This window comes from Panthera leo, chromosome C1, assembly GCF_018350215.1.
Source record: "Panthera leo isolate Ple1 chromosome C1, P.leo_Ple1_pat1.1, whole genome shotgun sequence".
Classification (NCBI taxonomy): domain Eukaryota; kingdom Metazoa; phylum Chordata; class Mammalia; order Carnivora; family Felidae; genus Panthera; species Panthera leo.
The window spans coordinates 62,231,312-62,244,310 of NC_056686.1; positions in this window are offsets into that span (position 1 = coordinate 62,231,312).

Consider the following 12,999-nt stretch of genomic DNA (forward strand, 5'->3'; position numbering starts at 1 on the left):
GAGGTCCAGCTAATGTTAAAGCAAAGAGGGAGAGGGATACTGGGACTTTATCTAGGAACACTGATAGTCTATGAACATAACCAAAACAAGGAGTGAAATAACAAGAAGTCAAGGGGAAAGGAGAATGGATGGTTATAGAACCCATCATGGAGCCCAGACTGAGAAGAAAGACAAGTGAATTCTGCTTTTTCCTTTGTCTCTGCCATTCCAAATGCCATTGAAATGATTTTTTTTAATGCAATGATCAATGGCACTCATACTTTAAATATTCAAAATGAGCATCTAAACCAACGTTAAAATCTCTCTTGTTCCAATTCCATAAACCCAGAATCAAGTGCCCCCAAAATCCTTTTAGAAATATTTTTGACACAGAATGATAATTAACTTTGGAGTAGTGATAGCATCACTCCACTCCCTCCTAAGTGTTGGCCAGGCCTTTCTTTTATTAAAATCTTGTTATTGTCCACTCACAATGACATCTCATCTACTCTGAACTCCTTCTTTCCTCTGCCACTTATCCCTTGGTTTCCTGAGATATTAGGTTAAATAATACCAATAGGAAACGATACATTATCAATCTTTGTTAATGCTTATGATAGCTACTGTCTTCAGAGTACTTTACCTTTTCTTTTCTTTATAAATCCTAAACATGTTTTAGGCAGTACAGCAAATGGCACACATAATACCATGACCTGTAATGGCATGATACCATGAGCAGTGGAAGGATTTTCCATGCAATGTTCATATATTTTTAAAGCACAGGGAAGTGTTGAAGCCATTTGGATTTTGAAGCCTGACACATGAGGAAAAGAGACTGTTTTTGTCAATCATTTGATCTCTGAGATACCTATCTCATTAAAATCCGGCCTTATTTGATGGTCATATTGATTGAGTGAAAACATACCCATGGTCCTCTTAGGGAATTATTATGAACCAAGAATGTTTTTTATTTTGTCTTTAAGCTTCCCTTTCTGGATATGCAAAATATTTTTCTTAAAATCTTACTTTTGTCATCTTCTTTAAGCACAGTCTTTAATGAAAATAGAAAAAGGCTTATTCTGATTCTACAAAGAGAACTAAGACAATCAGATAAAAGAACTCTAGAATTTTAATTAAAGTTAAACCAAGTGTGTGCTTTTTGGCTTATGTGAATGACTGAATGTTTTTGGTTTTGTTATTAATCTTGGCCAACACTGGTTTTGTTTGTCTGCAAAGCCCAAATTTTCTAGACATTCGCTAACTCTACAATTCACTTTATGTAATAAATAGTTAAAACCACACAGATAAGGCTTCTGAATTTTCATAATAAATGTATTTTTATAATTTTTTTTTTCAACGTTTTTTATTTATTTTTGGGACAGAGAGAGACAGAGCATGAACGGGGGAGGGGCAGAGAGAGAGGGAGACACAGAATCTGAAACAGGCTCCAGGCTCCGAGCCATCAGCCCAGAGCCTGACGCGGGGCTCGAACTCACGGACCGCGAGATCGTGACCTGGCTGAAGTCGGACGCTTAACCGACTGCGCCACCCAGGCGCCCAATAAATGTATTTTTAAACAGTGTAGGTTCATGATTGGAAAAAAAAAAGAAAGAAACCACTTGTGCTCTTATTGGTCAACAGCTCTCTTTCCATCTTTCTGTAAGAAAGGCCTGAAGGGGCACTTGGGTGGCTCAGTTAAGTGTCCAACTCTGGGTTTGGGATCAGGTCATGGTCTCATGGTTTTGTGGATTGGAGCTCTGCATGGATTGGAGCTCTGTCAGTGCCCAGCCTGCTTGGGATTCTCTGTCTGTCTGTCTGTCTGTCTCTCTCTCTCTGTCCCTCCCCCAGACAGACTTGTGCTGTCTCTGTCTCCCTCAAAATAAACAAATAAACTTAAAAAAAGAAAAGCCTTAAAAAAAAAAAAAAAGAAAGGCCTAAAAACTGGAACATCTACTTTTTACTTATCTTGAGTTATTTTGGAAGAACTATTTACAAATTCCCTAGTACAAGGAATATACAAATTTGTATATTTCCAAGAGGGATGCAAAGGATCAGAAAATAGTTTTGCTACCCTCTTGTGTCTTTGTAAATGTTCTTTCATAACTACATATGTCAAACAGTATTCAACACACTATAATACAGTGTTCCTTTGTCTATTTTATAGGGAATGATAGCTGCTTACCATATGCCAATTGTGTCCAAACATCCCATCAGTTTGCCACCCAGTAATTCACTAAAAGAGTTAATGTAGAAGAAAAAATCTGATACTCAGTTACTTAAAACACAAGCTGCATTTCAAGAATGATGAAAGATGGCTAAGAGAACGTAAGGCATGCAAATGTCTTCTATTAGTACAAAGGAAATGCAACACATATATCCTCAAAAAAGAGATAGTCAGCTACACCCAGTACTGTCTAATTCAGGACTATCTGAACTTTTTGGTTCTTTTTCCCACTCTCATCCCACTTGTGGAAAAGAATCTATTCATAGTGGAGGATAAAGGTTACTAAATAAGACTATTATAGAAGGTATATAATTTAGAGTCATTATATCCTACATCTATATAATTTCTATAACTGTTTAGTATAAATAATAGAAAACACTTCAGTATGTTGGCTCTGTGTGTTTCCCCATTATACCATTTGTAAGTTACAATCATTCATTTTTAGCCTAAACTTTTCTTTGTACATGGTATTAAAAGCCACAGTCAAGTTAGATTGTTGGGATATACTTTATGCAAGGGTCATCTAGAAGATTAAGTACACAAACACAACCAACCCTCAGAAGCTAACTCATGTAATTATTACTTTTCTAGCTTCCATAACTTGTTACTAGCATGCTATTTCTTATCTCAAAATTCTTGCTAAAATCACTTATTTAGGGACAAGAAAATCTAACAGATGTTTTACGTTCTTCCAGTGTACTGTTCACATTCCCATTCCTCAAAGAGGGCTCTACAGCCAATGAAGTTTAAATATACTGTAAAAAGCCTAGGAATATGGAATGTGATTTGCCACCATTACATTCCACATGACAGGCAAGCCGACTCCATGGTGAATTTTGCATCAGCCAAGCAAGAGACTAATTGAGAGAATACTTCAGGTTTTAAAAGTCTACTACAAATGCATATGTTTATCAGTCATATTCTAAATGGAGCTGAACTCAGAGAGAATGACATGGCTATTAAACTTTATTGGGCTGTGTTATATATAATGCAAAGACATCTGGATCTGTAGCCAAAATAATTAAGTTTGAGTCCGTCTCCACTGATATACTCTGTAGCCTAAAGTAAGTCTTAACTCTTAAACTCTCTGTATCCTAATTTCTCATCTGTTTTTTTTCATTATCAAATGAAACTAACTTACAAATAAGATAAGTTAGGTGGACAGCATTTGGAAAATTTGGAAGCTCCATACACGTACAGATAACTCCTATTGTTATTATTTAGGCATTTCAAGAAAAGGATTCTTGGCTTGTGTTGCAGCTATTGGCTGCATATATATTTACAGACAATTCAATAATTTGCTCAATTTGGTGTTTGGAGTTTGAATTATCTGAACAATGGCAGGACTTGCCTCTTCTAAGACCAGTCTGTACAACACAAAACAGAGTAGAACATTTGTATATAGAAATCTCTAGGTGGCCAAACTCAAGCCAGGCTAGAAAATCTCACTGTGAAGTTCCTTGATCATTGCTTCAAATATCCCATTAGTTTAAGAAACCTGGCCATCGTTGTCCTGATAATTCTCATCCTGATTCGTTTATTACTGAAAAACTTGGCGATTGTCTTAGTCCATTCAGGCTGCTATAAAAAATTACCAAAGACTAAATGGCTTATAAACAATACAAATTTATTTCTTCTAGCGCCTCGGTGGTTCAGTTGTTTTAGCATCCAACTCTTGATCTCGGCTCAGGTCATGACCCCAGGGTTGTAGAATTGAGCCCCATGTCAGGCTGCACTGACAGCCCAGAGCCTGTTTGGGATTCTTTCTCTCCCTCTCTCTCTCTCTGCCCCTCCCCTGTTCACATGCTCTCGCTCCCTCTTTCAAAATAAATAAATAAACTTTAAAAAATTTATTTCTCACAGTTCTGGTGACTGGAAGTCCGAGATCAGGGTGCCAGCATAGTCATGTTCTTGTGAAAGGACTCTTCTGGGCCTTGCAGACTCCCAAGTTCTCTCTGTATCCTCACATGGTGGAAGAGGCTAGAGAGCTCTGTGGGGTCTCTTCTATGAGAACACTAATCTCATTCATGAAGGCTCCACCCTCAAGACCCAATCACTTCCCAAACACTCAACCTCCTAATAACATCACAGTGGGCATCAGAATTTCAATGTATGAATTTTGGGAGATACAAAAATTTACACCATAGCACCTTTCAAACAAACTGTAGTCATAACAAAAAGAAAAAACTGAAAGTCAGAATTTATAAAAGTTGAATAGTTTCTCAGAACAAGAGACCTAGCTAAAGATTCTGTCCCCTCTTCTTCCTATTCCTAATATCTCCATTGGCCAATTTTTTCAAAACTCAGTGTCTGGTCATATTTCATCATCAACCTACCCAGCAGAGAAAACACCTGCTATGGCTTTAGAAATACAATATGAAGAAAAGTTAAGAAATTGTAACTAGCCAGAATACTTATTAGAGAAAACATCTTAATATCCCAGGAGGTACTTTAGTGCTCTTCACTACAGAATAAACCACAGTGACAGCCCCATATTATTAGGTATGTACACAGAATCACTGGTAGATTTTGAGTATAAGCTCTATATATGATTAAAACCCTAAGAGAAGAATGATGTCTCAGGCCCAGTGTAATATCAAAGTACTGCTCCAAATTCTAAGACCAAAAAAATGCTAGAAATAAGCTAAGTGGCTTCTCACACAAAGCTAAAAAAAAGATGGTTACAAACTCCTCTAGAATAGCAACAGCACTCTGCTTCTTCTGACTGCCTCCTTACACCTAGTCTGGAGATGTATTACAAATTTTTTAAATGGCTATTGCTGGCTATGGTACTAAATGGCTACTAAATGACTATGGTCTGAATGTTTGTGTCCCCCAAAGCTCACATGGTGGAATCCTAATGCCCAATGTGATGATGTTAGGGGGTGGGGCCTTTGGGAGGTAATAAGGTAATGAGGGTATAGTCTTTATAAATGGGATTAGTGATGGGGCACTGGGGTGGCTCAGTTGTTTAAGAGTCTGACTTCAGTTCAGGTCATGATCTCATGGTTTGTGAGTTCCAGCCCCACGTCAGGGTCTGTGCTGACAGCTCAGAGCCTGGTGCCTGTTTCGGATTCTGTGTCTCCCTCTCTCTCTGCCCCTCCCCTGCTCATGCTCTCCTCCCCCATCCCCGCCCCCACCCTGACTCTCAAAACATGAATAAAAACTTAAAAAAAAATTTTTTTTAAGTAAATGTGATTAGTGCTCTTATAAAAGAGACCCCACAGAGCTCTCTAGCCCCTTCCATCATGTGAAAATACAAGAAGTCTGCAACCAGAGAGGAGCCCATTTGGCCATGCTGGCACCCAGATCTCAGACTTACAGCCTCCAGAACTGTAAGAGATAAATTTCTGTTTTTTAAAAGCTATCTAGTCTGTGGTATTTTGTTACAACAGCCCAAATGGACTAAGACAGTTACTGTCTTATGAATGAAAGATACCATAAGCAAGATTTCAGAAACTGGAATTTATATATATTAGAATTAATGTCATCTGAAATGGATATTCTGATTAATCAACAGCTTGGATAAAAAGTGATATGTATCCCATACAGTTTAATAACATTTGTCAAATCATTAGAATATGTTAGAACTGTCCAGAACAAGTTGGATTTTTATTTGCCAGATAATATGTATTTATGTATGTATTTATATGCATTAACTAGCTTAAATCTTTTTACAACCTGTGAAGAAGATATTACTATCCCAGTTTACAGTTGAGAAAACTAGTCACAGGGCTTGGCCTAACTCCACAGCTGATATTTAGAACTATTACACTATAATCTCCTGCCTTTATGAACCAATGTCTCTGAATACCAATTACTATTTCAATGTCTTGAAATGCAGTTATAAAAACACTTGCTATTGACAGAATGCTGACGAAGTAAGTTTTACTGTTCCAAAGTCTGTGTCCCTAGAGTTCACAGGCTGGTGGAACACCCAAAGGAAAAATCTCTGGTTAAATCTGGCTAAATGAGGCACCTGACAGGGCTGCAATCCAGAAAATGTTGATCCAATAACCTGCCTAACTGTCTATAGCAGCTAATATTCCAGAAGTATTAGCTGACTGCAACTCTGATGTGAAGCAGCTGTGTAAGGTTGCTTCTGGGTAGCCAAATATCTATTATCTCCCTTTTATAGAGGGAGGCAGTAATCTGCCCCATACTCTAAGGTCAGCAGCAGTTCTCAAAGACCTTTCTAGCTACTTCCAAGCCAACTGGCTAAGGACACATGACTAACAGTGCAAACTAAGCAACTTGAACATAGACTTAAGAGCTAGAGTGTGTTGCTTAAAAGAATGCACATCCACCAAACTTCCAAAACAGATGTGCGAGCACACAACCATAATACAAGAATTGTTTTCCCCTGTTCTGCATGTTCTAGCCAGGCAGAAGAGCATTGTTGCCAACAACAAACCAGCTACCATGGGTGGAATGTCCAGTTACTCTAATCTGAAGAAATATTTCAGAACACTTGTTTCACTGTTGGTCCGTTTCCATTAGTTATTTAGAAGCTTCCTAGCTAAACCTTCATGGATGCCTTAAAGAAAATGTTATTGATATCTTCATATTGTGAGCTTAAATGTGACCTTAAAATCTCTTTTAAATGAATGTGATTTTTCCCTCAGGTGGAAGGAAAAATAAGGACATCAATAGGATAAAAAATTCAATTCAAAATACCACTCTTTAAAATATTAAATACAACTACATGACATCAGTGCTGTCATTAATGAAGAAAATGTAAATTTGTTTGTATGTGTCAATACTATCAGTGTATGCATATTGCATAATAAGAAATAAAATTTGCATTTCTTTTTACTTTCTTGACCTTGGCAAATAGGTTTCAATTCATGGTGTCTCCAAGCTGTATAAATTAACCTCATTTCCTTAAAATAATTTAAAAGAATATCATATGTACATAAATATTTTATATGAATTCCAGAACACAGCATTTTTACCTCAAAAATTTAAAGATGATTGTATTTAATGCTATAATCCCAAGTTGATAAATTTGCAATTATAAACATCACCAAGAAAATCATAATTTTCTTAGAGAAAATAAACCACTTTGTTATAACCATTACAACACAAAATCAAGAAAAATATACTTACCTTGATTTTTTAAAATTAATTGTTTAAAAATACCCTTTATAAAACAATTCCCATTTATTCATCCAGTATACTATTATGTAAAAGGCAAATTCTTAGCATTTTAATTCTTTTTATCCAAAAATCACTATAATTATTCTATCTGACAGAAATACTCTTACTTTCATCTTTACATTTAAATCTCAAAAATAATTTAATATGATGTTCGAGCCCCATGTTCCCAAGATGTCTGATTTCCCTCTAACTGGTCAGCTTAATAAACCAGCTCCAAAGATTTCTCATAGTGATACTGATAAAAGATCTACAAAGATGAAGAAGAATATACACTCATAGTGCCAAAAAAAAGTCTCCACCAAGAGAGTCCTTCAAGATTAATTTAGTCTGTCTCCCTACTCCAAACTCTCCTAATTCCTCATATTTCTATAAGGTAGCGATCAGAAGAATGTGGTCACTTCACATGTCTCTACAGCGAGAATTCCTGGGTTTGAGCACCAGGTTTGCTGCTTACTAGCTGGGTGACCTTGGACAAGTTGCTTGACCTTTCCAACTTTAGTTTCCCTTGCTGTAAAATGAGGGCTAACAAAAGTACCAACTACATAAGGTTTTTGTGAATATAAAATAAAATAATGCAAGTAAAGCACTTCATAAAATTGCTGACAAATACTAAGTTGTGACTGCATGTAGATTTTATTATCTCTATAAGATGACTCAGGAGGGTTAAGTAAGGCATACTTACATTATGCGAAGTAGAACAGATGGGAAGAATAGGATTTAGTCACAAGTTTCAACGTTGTTTCTAATGGCATACAGTAAGTACCTTTGAATAATGTCATACAAAAATGAATTCAAAATAAAATTCTCTGCTCACAAGACAATCTGATGTTCATATCCACAGAATTTAACAGCATTTCTGGAAAAGATGATGTGAGACAAATGGGGCTAGGAATCCTCAGAGGGGTGCATTTTTCATTAGTTTTGGTATACCTCAATAGGAAATATGCAAAAGGAAACACTTCTGGAATAGTGATGAAAAGTCCTCAGAAAAGCCACTCCCGTGTAAAAACAATGCAAATACTGGAATAATCAAACTTTTTCAGAACTCTGGATGTTAACTAAAGTCTTTCAACAATTCAAGGAGAGTTAATTTTCAAAAAGACAAAAATTAATTGACGGTTAACCCAACCAAACAGAGACATGAGTGGCCTCATATCATAAATAAAACAAATTTTAGGTAATTAAGCCCAAAAGTCACTTAGCCAACAGAGATAATGAAAACCAACAGCAACAAAAAGACCTGTGGAGGAAAGAATCTGATCTCAAGAGTTGTCACATTATATCATTTTAAGTATCTAGTTTTGAAAAAAAAATGATGAAACATACAAAAAAAAAACCAGGAAAGTATGGACCATGCACAAGGGGAAAAAGCAAACACAGAAACTTGGCCTGAGGAAGTACAGGTGTTGGACTTACTGAACAAAGACTTTAAAAAACTACCATAAGTATGTTTGAAGGTCTAAAGGAACAGACTAAAGGACTAAAGGAACAGACTAAAAGGAATAGACTAAAGAATTAAAGAAAACCATGAGAACAATCACTTACAAATAAAGAATATAAGCAAAGAAATAGAAACGATTAAAAAGAAGCAAACCAAAGTTCTGGAGTTGAAAGTATAACATCCATTAGAGGGTCTCAATAGAAGACTAAGCAAACCAGTAACAGAATGAGCAAACTTGAAGACAGATCAGTTGAGATTATCCAGTCTAAAGAATAGAAAAAGAATGAGGAAAAAGTGAATAGAACCTCAGAGACACACAAGAAATCATCAAGCATACCAAGCTATGTATAATGGGAAGAAAGACAGAAAGCAACAGAAAGAATATTTGAGAGGAGAGAGGTTAGATGGCAGAGCAGCATAGAGATCCTTAGCTTGTTGTGTCCCTGAAACACAGCTAGATCAGTACCAAACCATTTTGGACACCTAGGAAATTGATCTGAAGATTAACACAAAAATATGCCTAACTTGAGCCACAGAACCAGCAGGTATGTGGTGCAGAGAGGTGAACTGGGAAAGAGAAAAGCCACGAAGGGTAGGGAGCTGATTTTGTGGAGAGAAGACAGAGAAAGAGAAAGGGGGAGAGTGTGGCACATCAGGAGTGCAGGAAAAGCACTCCCCTGAAAGTATCTGGAGAGAAAAAGAGTGAAAACATTCACAGGGGAATGAACAAGAAATCTGTTCCACAAAACGAATGATAGGAAGAAGAGAGAGGTTTTCAATACCACCAGGATTATATAAACAGTGGAACACCGACTGTGAAGTTCTGGAGCTCAGTGCCTGGCAGTTCTCTGATGAGGAAGCAGGGAGAATCCCCAGGAGCAGGCACTAGGGTCTGAGGGGTCCATATGCTACATGGGGAGAAGCAGTTCCCCTGCTTGGACTGCATTTGGCAGAGAAAATATGGTCTTCCCATGGGCAAAGGTCCCAGCAGACCCCAGAGAGCAGCCACGTTTGCTCGTGTTGGAACAAAGACACCAGAGGGTGGTGAAACCTGGCTCTGGCTGTGTGTTGTGATTTGCCATAATCACTGAACCTCTGTCACTGCAATCACATGAACATTTTCTGGGGCAAGCCAACACCTGGCCATTGCTCAGCGAGACCCTCCCCCAGAGAGTTGTTGCAGGTCCAAGCCATAGGAGTCTCTGAAGTATGGAGTTTTGAAACACAACCCTATCTGAGATAAAACTCTGGAAGGAGGGGCCGCATGGCAGGTGGCCAGTTTGGACACTGACAGGGTGAAGGTGGGGAGTGGACAGAGGCCTGAGAAAAAGGAGGGGTGCTTGATCGTGGGTCAGTGAGAGAGTGAAGTTCCTGTGCCAGAGACTAGGGACCTGACTGAGGCTATTTCCACCTCTCCCGCACAAGCACACACTTGCAGACACATGGGGCCACACTGATCCACCCCAGTAAGCTAAGCAGCACCACCTACTGGAGAATGGAGCCATTACATCAAACCCCACCCAACTGCTCCCTCCAAGCACATCTCCTAGAATACCAGTACAAGTCACTACACCTGCTTAGAGTATGGACTTTAGAGGGCTTCATGGTTTCCGTTCTAGGGGAAACTGGATGTAACTTAATTCAGGTTTCATTCTGTTTGCTGGTTCATTTATTTGTTCGTTTTCTTTGCTTCTGCTTTTGCATAAATTGTTTTCTCTTTTCTCTTTTTTTCTTTCTTTTCTTCCTCATTTTTGGATACAGAAAGAGAAAAATTAATTTTTTATTTTTATATATTTTTTCTTTATTTTTATTTTTTAATTTGTTCTATTTAATTTTATTTCATTTTATTCTATTTTATTAAATATATCTTTTAATGTTTAAATTTCTTTCTTACTTTTTTTTTCCTCTTCTTTCCTTTTTCCCAATTCTATCAAGCTTCTTTAAACAAGCAGATCAAAACACACCTATGACCTCGCTTCCTTTATTTGATTTTTTCTTTTGTTTCTAATTGTTTAATTTATTACTTTTTTTCTTCCTCCAAAATGACAAAATAAGGGAATTCACCCCAAGAGAAAAAAAAACAGGAAGGAATGACAGCCAGGGGCTTAAGCAACACAGATATAAACAAGATGTCTGAACTAGGATTTAGAACCACAATAACAAGAATACTAGCTGGGGTTGAAAAAAGGATATAATCCCTTTCTGTTGAGATAAAAGAAATAAAATCTAGTCAGAACAAATTAAAAATGCTATAACTGAGATGAAATCTCAAATGGATGCCACAATGGCAAGGATGGACAAAGCAGAAGAGTGAATCAACAATTTAGAAGCTAGAATTATGGAGAATAATGAAACAAAAATAAAGAGGGAAACAAAGGCAAAAAAAAAAAAAAAAAAAAAAAAAACAAACACAATACAAGGCTTAGAGGAGAGCTGGCTCAGTTAGTTAAGCATCTGACTTCAGCTCATGTCATGATCTCACAGCTTGTGAATTTGGGCCCCACATCAGACTCTGTGCTGACAGCTTAGAGCCTGATCCCTGCTTTCAGGTTCTGTGACTCCCTCTCTATCTGCACCCCCCTTCTCATGCTCTGTCTCTCTCAAAAATAAATAAACATTAAAAAAAAGACTTAGAGAACTCAGTGACTTATTAAAAAGGGATAACATCTGAATCATGGGAGACCCATAAGATGAGGAGAGAGAAAAAACGGCAGAAGGTTTATGTGAGCAAATTACAGCAGAAAACTTTCCTAACCTGGGGAAAGACACAGACATCAAAATCCAAGAAGCACAGAGAACACCAATTAGATTCAACAAGAACTGACCATCACCAATGCATATCATGGTCAAATGCAGAAAATACACAGACGTGGAAAGAATTATGAAAGCAGCAAGGGGAAAAAAAAACTCAACCTGTAAGGGAAGATAGATCAGGTTTATAGCAGACCTATACATAGAAAGTTGGCAGGCAAAAAAAGAGTGGCAATATATATTCAACATGCTGAATCAGAAAAATATGCAGCCAAGAATTCTTTATCCAACAAGGCTGTCATTCAAAATAGAAGGAGAGATAGAGTTTTCCAGACATACCAAAACTAAAAGAGTTCCTGACCACTAAACGAGCACTGCAAGAAATTTTATGGGGGACTCTGAGTCGAGAAAAGACAAAATAAAACAAACAAACAAACAAAAAACCCAAAAGCAACAAAGACTAGAAAGAACAAGAAAACATCACCAGAAACACCAACTCAACAGGCAACACAATGGTGCTAAATTCATATCTTTCAGTGCTCACTCTAAATATCAATGGACTAAACGTTCCAATCAAAAGACATAGGGTATGAGAATAGATAAGAAAATAAGACCCATTTATATGCTGCTTACAAGAGACTCATTTTAGACCAACAGACATCTGCAGATTGAAAGTAAGCAGATGGAGAACTATCTATCATGCTAATGGTCCTCAAAAGAAAACTGGACTAGCCATATTTATATAAGACAAACTAGATTTTAAAATAAAGACTGTAACAAGAGATGAAGAAGGGCATTACATTGTAATTAAGGGGTTTATCTACCAAGAAGATCTAACAATTGTAAATCTTTACACCTTCAACGTGAAAGCACCCAAATATATAAATCAATTAACCACAAACACAGACTCATTGATAATAATACCATAATAGTAGTGGACTTCACCACCCCACGTACAACAATGGACAACTCATGTAAGCAGAAAATCAACATAGAAACAACGAACTCGAATCATACAATGAACTAGGTAGACTTAACAAATATATTCAGAACATTTCATCCTAAAGCAGCAGAATCCACATTCTTCTCAAGTTCACATGGAACATTCCTGGAATAGATCACATACTGGGTCACAAATCAGCCCTTAAAAGTACATAAAGATCAAGATCATACCTTGCATATTTTCAGGTCACAACACTATGAAACTTGAAATCAACCATAAGAAAAAATTTGGAAAGAACATGAATACTTGGAGATTAAAGAACATCCTACCAAAGAAGGAACGGGTTAACCAAGAAAATAAGAAGAAATTCCAAAGTACATGGAAGCAAATGAAAATGTAAACACGACAGCCCAAAACCTTTGGGATGCACCAAAGGCTATCATAAGAGGGAAGTACATAGCAATCCAGCCCTTCCCAAAGAAGGAAGAAAGGTCTCAAGTA